The sequence below is a fragment of the Etheostoma spectabile genome, chromosome 15 (genome assembly GCF_008692095.1).
Source record: "Etheostoma spectabile isolate EspeVRDwgs_2016 chromosome 15, UIUC_Espe_1.0, whole genome shotgun sequence".
NCBI lineage: Eukaryota > Metazoa > Chordata > Actinopteri > Perciformes > Percidae > Etheostoma > Etheostoma spectabile.
Genome location: NC_045747.1, coordinates 31,247,646 through 31,256,856, shown reverse-complemented (window position 1 = coordinate 31,256,856; position 9,211 = coordinate 31,247,646). Strand labels below are relative to the sequence as shown.

The window sequence follows — 9,211 nt, the reverse complement described above, 5'->3', positions numbered from 1 at the left end:
GCAAGCTTCCCGTCTCCGATACTCTGGCCCCAACTGTGAGGCGGTCGCTGGGCTCGTGACAAATTCACAGACACATTCGAAGGACTACACTACCATCGCAGTGACGCCCTCGGCGGGCCATGAGATAACCGAGCACGAAGGACACCCCGTTCGTGGCTGGGGGGTATTGCCTCCGCACGGGGTCGCCAACGTTGGGGGTCGGTGCCTTCAGGCACTAGGACCGCTGGTTCCGCGAGCGCCTGTGCTCAACACCGTGGGTCACATGGGTCCTGTGGCTTCCGGTTTCTCCCACTCGTACGCCGTCGTTAGCATGGACGCTAAATAATATCCCTCGGACAAAGAGGAGTGTTAGGCCCCCCCCGCCCGAGGGCAAATCGCGGTTAACCGGGTGGGGGACTCTCCCACCTTCTTCTTGGGCTCTCTCCAATCCCGCCGAAAATTTTTCGGACGAAAGCCGTTTGACTTGTGATCTGTCATGGTGTTTCTCTTAGCTTCGAAGACCGACAATATGTCAGTAAATCCAAAGAGAAGAGGGGATCCAACAGCAATTTCAGCCTGGAGATTGCAATATAAGTACGGAGTATTTGATAAGTTGCTGTGCTCGAGGAGGATTGGATGTTAAGAAACGACGTGCAGGAAGCTCTTTTGAAAGAGCTAAAGCTCCAAGGCCCCCCCTTCTTCAACCGGGACTGGCTTCTCCGTCCCAGCACACCTTAACCGTGCCATCTTAAAGGCACGCTTGTGCAAAAAATTTCATCAACTTTAAAACAAGTCACTTCTGAACACACTGTTCTTTTGGAAGAACTGGGGTGGCAATAGCAAAACACTAACTGGAGGGTAGGGGGGGAGGCTTTAAAGGTGTTTGTAAGTTCAATCAAAAGCAAAGGCCGATCAAAGCCCAATGATTGGTCACCGAGCTTGTCAATTTAGTTGTCATCAGGCTCCCTCCTTGAATCTTGGTTTTAACCTTCTTCCTCCGGGTCCCTGAACTTTTGATCCTGCCCCATTTCCAACCCATAGATGAAGCCGTAGAAAATCAGTTTGATCATCTCGGCGCCTGAAGACCTGCTCCCTCTCCTATTATTGAATTTGGAAAACAGGAATCAATTTTTTCTGGTTCGTTTTTTATTTACTCTTATTCTTGATTTACACCTGGACTTCCTTTGCATCTAAGAAGTACGCATTCCAACCCCAGCCCAAAAAACAACATCACAAGTCTCATACTTTAAAGCAAGACTCCAAGGTCCCCAAAGGGGGCCCCCCATGGTTGACCGAAACAAGGAAACCACCATAGGTCTGAGTAACGCGCCCTGAGGAAAAGAAGATGCGTAGAAATAGGGACGCCCGTCCTCCGGCGTATCCCATCAGTCCCCCCCCAAACGATGGGCCGGCCGTCAGTTCCTCACCCTGTCCACTGGCCAGAATCAAACTATGCATCGTGGTCCTCCACGGTGAGAATCCCTTCACGACATCACAACCAAAACCCACCACACAGTATACCATCATAACCAACCACGCGGGCAATTATGGGTAGTAATGGCTCGCACCACACAAAAACCCCAGTTGTGCAATTTCTTGCTCGCCGCGCTCGGAGTGCCGTGTCCTAAATAGCGAACATATCCCCCCTCCTTTCCCGCTCCGCGTCGTGGTGCCCCGTACACACACTGTGCATTCCAAAATTGAGCGGTCCATTCCCGCTAAAACGACAAAGGACATGGTGGAGGTAGGAGGGCTGGAGCGCTGCCAGTTTCACGGCTGTGGAGGAGGAGATAACCGGAGAAGCAGATCCATGAAAGGCCAAGAGGAGGAGGGGACAGCAGCAATATCCACTCATCTTAGACAGACGACAAGAGAAGGCGTAACGTTGATGAGATCCGCTGCAAGAGAGAACGACTTTTCAAAGAACAGAAGTTGTGGCGTAAAGACAGTCTTGCCTACCCGCCCTTAGACCCAGCGGCTTCACCAGGGATTGGCCTCCCGTCAGAACATTGTAGAACAGTGGCCACTCCCCTGGACCTGTAAGGACACCAGATGCAGACAGAGAATTGATCTGCACCTCATAGGATTTAAAACAAACGAAAAACAAGATCTTGCTGAGCACGAAAAAGGACGTAATTGTCCATGAAGATCAAGGGCCGTAGAGCCGAGCTAGAAGTTAGGACCTCTGATTCAGAGCGAAGAATAGTCTTGCTGCATGACAACTAAACTATAACCATCTCAGTCTGTGGACAAACGTGGATCCCCGCAGATGAGCACCATCAAAGAGAAGCAACAGCTTGAGAAGAAGAAGAGAGACAGAAAGGAGAATGGAAGCGAGAGAAAGGCCAACTTCCGTGGCCCCTTGGCCCTCCACCACAACCCAAGTTCGGGCATGACGGAGCTAACGACCATGACGCAAACTCGTTACTCGAAAACAAGTGTGAAGTTCAAACGAAAAGAAACTGATATGCAATCCGTGCGACGGACAAGCGGGAGACCGTCTCAACTTAAAATCTTGGCAAGAGAGCCAACAGTCGGCGGCCCGGAAAAGTAGGAGGCAGGGCAAAAGAAGGACTACGTGTTCATGTTGTTGATACATTGACTTAAGAGTCTGCGCAGCGAAGAAAGACCAGAATAATGGACCCAACGTCGGAAGAAATCTGGATGCCAAAGCGTTCAGCGAATCTCCCAACACACACGACCCATGAATGTGTGGGGGTTTACTTCCTAATAACGAATCGCAGCCAGGGCGTCTAGACTTCTAAAATAGGCGCAGCGCTTCCACACGCGAGCCCCGGGTACGAGAGCTGGAGAAATTAGACCAGCAAACGGCTGACAATTAGTCTAAGTCGCCAAGCAGCTAAAGGACAAGGAGGGAAGAAGGAGGGCTGCCATGCTCAGACCCTTGTTTCAAGTCCCGCACCAAATGTAGGAGGGGAAAAGAGCAGACACGAATGAAAGAAGCAACAAGAGCAACTTGGACTGCTGTGATCCCAGGCCCCAAGACTGTCCTTACAAGGTTGTTTCCTAGCAGAGAAAGAAACAAATAGTTGCGCTCGATCAGGAATCCACGAGAACTGTGTCAGTTACGATCTCGCGTATTGTCGTAAGGTGACCCAATTCAGACCCTAGCTCTGACCGGCTCTTGCAAAAACCGCCACGTCCCTCCCAACAAGCCTCTGGAAAGTACAGGATCGGGACGCTCCGCGAAAGCAATGCCGAGCAGAGATTGCTGAGGGGACAAACTCGTCCCTCACGCCTTACGTCTCCAAGTGACTTTATACAGGCTCGCCAGTATCCTGCCGCGAGATTTTCTTCAGCCAGCTATTCTTTTGTAAAGTCTCTTCCCAAGCCACAGGCAGGCGCTGGGGCTGCTCCCTTTTATCGTAAGGAGGCCGGTGTGAGCCCAATGCTACTTCGTGGGTGTACGATAATCCGCTCGTGAAGACTACCCATTTAGCACCCCAGATAATCAATTACACTGACCAGACCCGCGGTTAAGACGTAAACACGGTTATCCAGAAGTTGCGCCTAACGGGGCCTCAGCGTCTCTCCAGGCATGGATAAGAGCTTGATCCCGTACATCTGTCCCACCCTGACCTAATCCCCAAAGACAACACCAAACAACCCCCACATCGGAAGTCAAGAAGAAGGATCCCGCTACCTTTCAAATCTACGTGGTGTAGCTTGTGCCCAACTGCTTAATTAAAAACAGCGTGCCTTGCGTGCCAACAGGCTCTGCCATATGAGGCGTAAATATGAACCCGTCCCTACAACGATTCCTGTTTGTGTACCCCTCCATGTCTGCGCTCGAGACATAGTCCTCCCTTTCCGCCTTACCCGCTCTCTCCCTTCTATTTAAATTGCTCTCAATTATGCTTTCGCAGCAACAACCATACTTGGTTTCGCACTCCCGTCTAACAGTCCACGGTCGTTGCTGCCGGTGGTTTCGGATCCAGAGACCATATTCTTGATGTGAGCGCTCTCATGGTACTCCCATATTTTGACGAATGTAAACGCCGGTCTGTCCGGTAAGGTGGCAACTGTTATGGAAATTACTGCAAAACTACCTTCTTGTGCTTCTGATTGATCTCCTTAGCGAAGGAGGTCGTGTGGACGGTCCCTAACTGAGACTAAAAAGAGGGTTTTAATGCAAAGAATGATGAGATGATACGACCACGACAATCTAAGACCCACAAACAAACAATGATCAACACTTGCCCAGCTCTAGCAGCAGGACCCTTGCAATTCCTGCCTCCCCCATGATTGAGTCCACTTGCAACCAGTTCCTGCATAGCCCCCCTAGATCTCACGCCATTGTATCTGCCCTGCACCCCTGGGGCTACTCCTAATTCCTCCCCCTTGGCTCACCCTGTCCACTTCAAAAAGTCTAAGTCTACATTGTTTCCCCCGCTCGTCCAACTGACGCACGGCCCCCGAGCTGCATCCTACTCGTTTCGCTGTTTCAATGAGAGTAACGATGCCGCTAAAACTCTGCCAGCCTTTTTGGTGTTCCGCCTTCTTGGTTGCGTGGCGGCACAAGGGCGTCCTGTGGTCGTTTAAATGTGGGAAACTTCTACACCATCAACAGTTTATCAGCATCTGATGTAGTTCCTTATCCGTAGAGTAAGACCCCCGGGGAACAGCGCAGACAGCAAGCTTCCCTCCCTGTTGTTTCGTCAGCCATAAGCTCCCTTTCCCATTTTCCAATGCCAGACTTGTTGGACCAGATGATCAATTCTTCATCAATCATTCTACAAATATCATTTTGTACTTAAAAATCATAACACACAAAAAAATTAATATACTGTGTGGCACCTTTCATTCTTACATGTTTAACCCTTTCCACACAACGTGTTGGTTATCGTTTTTCATGAGCAAGAAAAAAGTGCGCTGGAAAACCTTTCTCCCATGGATTGTTCTATAGTCTTTTTATCTTTGTCCCCTTCGCTGAAAAAGTGGTCAATATCACAGGGATGCTGTTCTCTGAAATGCGTCCATAAGCTCGAGGTGTTGATGACCCAACGTGCTCAATAATGAATACTAACTATTCTGTGCTTGTCTGCATAGTCCCGTTATTGAACCCACACTCCATTCAACATGGCAGCGGAAAAAGTAAGGTAAGCTTTAGAAGAAACCCGCTTTTCCTCCGCACCCTCAGCTCCGCGTTTGGTGCATTATACCCCTCCACAAATCAACTAACTTTACATTTTGCCCAACCAAGTTAACACAGGTGTCTCAAAAACGTCTGTAGTCCCAACGCAACCTAGTTGACTAACCACTTGCTCAAAAATGGATACACATATCCGGGCAAAAGTAAACCAAAAGTATCTTGGGTCAATGACGAGGGGGTGGGTCCCCCTCTGCGGAAACTACATAGTTGTGCCGTGCCGGACGATGTGTGTGGGGTGTTGAACCAGAGTGATGGCTATTTGTTTCGTCCCACGTTGCAGGTGTTCAGTGTAGTGAACAGTGTGTACGTCTGGTCAGGGGTTTCCAATGCTGATGGGGTGACCGACTGGTACGCAGCTGAAAATGCTCCCAAGACAACACTACCCGTACGTGAGTTGTGCGCAGCATTTTGAAAGCTACCAGTAAAGGTACACATCCGTGTACTTAAGTAGTTGATGTTGTTAGTCGACGTGAGGTAGATAAGGAACCCCGATGAATATTGGGTATATGTGTGGTGGTCACTTGTGTCTAGCTACTGGGCGATGATGTGGTCCTTTTGCATTTCTAAAGTGCTGCACAGCGTTGTGTGGCCGAAAGCGTCAAAGGTACATTCCCTTTATTTACAACAGACTGTTACGTGGCTTCAAACTGAAGCGAAAAACCCCCCTACAGAACACACAACACGCACCAGATGGCCAAAGGAGACGGGTTTTTCCTCAACAAGTCAAGGGTCAAGTTGACAAACGTGGTCTAAATAAATAACAAATTACTGATCGTTTTCAGATGTCTTAGTGATCACACTCATTCAACGTGTCCACAATGGCAAGTTGGGGAAAAAGTCAGTGTAACGCCGTTTATTTAGATCTGTAGCGTGCTGGTCTTTTCATCTTAACAAATTTCATCTCACTGCCGTCCCGGGCGTACAAGTTAGCATTCAAACACCACCAGGTGTCTTTGTCCTTGCAAAGGGTGGTCTTCCCTGATCTAAAAACGGTGGCTACTCCACAGCCATAAGATAGATTGCTGCCCCTTGAAAAGATTACCCACTTCCCCCCTCGGTGTCTATTATTTGTAATGAACGCACAGCTCTTCTTTATCTAATTTCAGTTCGCGATTTCCCACACTATCTTCAGTCATGACGCACTATGTCGTAACCGTTCTTCCCCTATCTGAGCCTGCCACACTAACATCTACGACCTATGCACCGGCAGCGCGTCCTCGCTCTTCAAAAAAGCGTGTTATGACCCCCATAGACCACAGAGATCTTTCACCAGTGGGGTCCGGGACCCCCTACTCGGGTCCTCCATAGTTTACTTCAAGCCTGCGCACTCCCAATTATCCGTTTTTAATAAAAAAAAAAAAAAAAAGGTTCTTGTTTTTTATTCTAAAAGACACTGAACCTCCAACCTATCTTTCGCAAACATACCCTAACTCCAAAAATCTCCCCGGCAAATATGCTGCCCTGGCCGGGGTACAAAATGGCTGCAAAAGATCTTAGAGCGCGAGATTCCGATGCTATAACCCCCCTAGTTAGCACTATGAACCTCTTGAGATCTCTCTGTGAAAACAATCTCCTGCACTCACTTCTCTTGTCTGACATGATGATAAGCCCAACCACTGCAGAGGAAAAGATGGAAAATAAAGAAACCGGAAGTGAGATTTCTTGCAGAACCTTGAGAAACTGAGCAGGCTCTCACCAGTCAGTGAGACCTGTCGACTGGAGAGGCGCCCACCTCCTCGGCAGAAGAGCCCCCAAGGTCCCTTCTCCCCTCTTCCCCCCCACTTCGTTACCCTACTTAACTAATCTCTCCCTCTCTCGTTTAAAACGCAAGCAACTTTGCTATATTTATGTTTGTGACCATAGCCATGTGCCCTGACAAGTAACAAAACCTTCTTTTCTTTCCAGACAAAAAACCAGCCCACTCCTCCTGCTCCCTCTGCTGATCCCACCTCACCTCCAGCCGGCTACGTGTACTCATGCTGAACCCAGTCCTTCTGTCTGCCCAATCCCTCTCTAGTAGATCTAATTTAAACCTATCACCTATCCTAGCTAAATACCCCAAAAAATGCAGGCTGCCCACATCGTCACGCCATAAGAAGAAGTCCACACCCAAGGCAAACACGGCTGACGCACGACGATAAAGCTTGCCAGAGCCAAGGGACATTAGGCAATTAGACCGTCTGCCCAAGATTAGATATAAATTTGCTGTCTGCCCTCGTATTCTCTTCTTCTAGTTTCTAAATGCCTTCTCCTGCCTGTTCCCTTGTCTCTATTTGATTGGTTATTACATCTTAACTATTATGTCCTTTCTCAATCCTTTTTTGAGCACCCCGTTGCTTTCCTTCTTCTTAAGTATAGTCCTCTCCCCTTACACCACCCCTGCTGCTGTGTTTGTGTGTGTGTGTGTCACTATATATTTTGTCTTTTATTTTTTTCCCTATGCACTAATCCTTGTGGATTGAATACCAATCGCGTGCGGTTATATAACTATCTCATTCCAGATTTCATCCAGCTGTGTTATATAGCTCAACAACGGAATCTATAAACCGCTCATGTTGACCGGGGTTCAGATTGACCCCGTTTTCCTAGGGTATGCAAACTGGTTCTTATGTTAGCATGGTTGCTGCTCCAAAAATAACATGATTGTCACAGCACAACCGTTCTCTTATGGTGCAGTACACATTTGTTTAGCCTTTCAATTAATTTTGCGGGGTGGGGCTTCGTGTATGTTGGTTCAATTTCAAAAATTCGAAGGTGAATGACGATAGCCCTTGTGTAAGACTTCTGACAAGATGTCTCATCCAGCTCGCTGGGTGTTAGGCCCTCCACACCCCACTTGGCGTGGCATTTTAATTTATCTGCCCTTTTCTGCGCTGGCTCAAACCGCAGGCCATAATTTTCACACTATAAAGTGAGGTTTATTGAACATAAACGTTCCAAAAATAAACTCGATAAGAAAACTAAAAAGATTAATAAGTTATGTGTTAACGTATGGTATCGCAGTCTTTCAAGACACGCAGCAGATTAGTTAAGAAAGTTAGAGACAAACATTAATCAAACGTGGAACAAAGATCAACAAACAAAAAACGCAGAGGAGAAAAAAGAACACCGCACAAAAAGAGGAAAAGTCGCGGATCAATATCAACTAAGATTAATGGAGCGGGGAGGAGGACATAGGAGAAAGTATGAGAAACCATAAAAAAAAAAAGATACAAATCAGAACGAAAAAAAAAAAAAAAAAAAAAAACAGCAAACCACCCGCCCCCACCTCAACCGACCGCGCCCCACACAGATGACAAGACTCCCGGCCCGCCGGGGGGAACAACCGGGCAGGCTAGCTAGGAAACGGTCCAACCCCCCCCGCACCGCAATAATATAAAAGTTTTAAAAAAAGTAAATGAAAATCATATAAAAAGTAAAAAAATAAAAGCAGGAAGAAGATCCTTGCTTCTGCAGTCAGACTTTAGAATCAAACACTACTGCTCTCCGAGTTAGACCACATGCACCATGGTTGCAGATTTCTCAGCTTGCAACATCAATCCTCCACCTATTATGCAATATCAGTAACCCTCTGAATAGAGGTGTTATTACACACATTCTCCTGTATCCTATACCTGTGTTAACTGCTTTTTCGTTTGCAGGTTGTACTGCTGCGTTTTGTCATGACACTGTTCCCTTGGTGCAGTGTCCACTGAAAAAATGTTATCCCACGTTTGGGACTAAGAATTTCCTTAGATACACCTAACTTAGATTCATTCCCACGGCGGAGGACTTTCCTTTATTCATCCCACAGCGGGGAAATTCTCTTATTACAGCAGCATTTTCTACAATAAAGGCCAAACAAACAAGTAGAACACACAACAGGCAATGAGCAGAGGGTAGCCTGAATGGAAAGTGGCGTCAAATAACGGTATTGGAAAGTTAGGTTTCCATAGTACAAAAAGCAATATTGCAGTGTAAGTAAGTGACGTTAAAATCAAATTGAATATGTAATTAAAATAATATAGCTAAATAGGTAACCATAATATAAGTTATATTTACCTGTGACCATAAATAATA

The 9,211-nt window shown here is 47.3% G+C and overlaps 1 long non-coding RNA gene across 1 annotated transcript in view; it reads right to left on the bottom strand.

Annotated features, from left to right (window-relative positions):
* Positions 1–1,156: 1,156 nt before the first annotated feature.
* LOC116703013 (uncharacterized) overlaps positions 1,157–9,211 on the bottom strand; it is a 21,812-nt gene continuing 13,757 nt past the window's right edge. The window contains exon 3 of the long non-coding RNA XR_004335313.1: positions 1,157–1,169. This is a non-coding gene — a long non-coding RNA (uncharacterized LOC116703013). The remainder of the gene's footprint in view (positions 1,170–9,211) is intronic.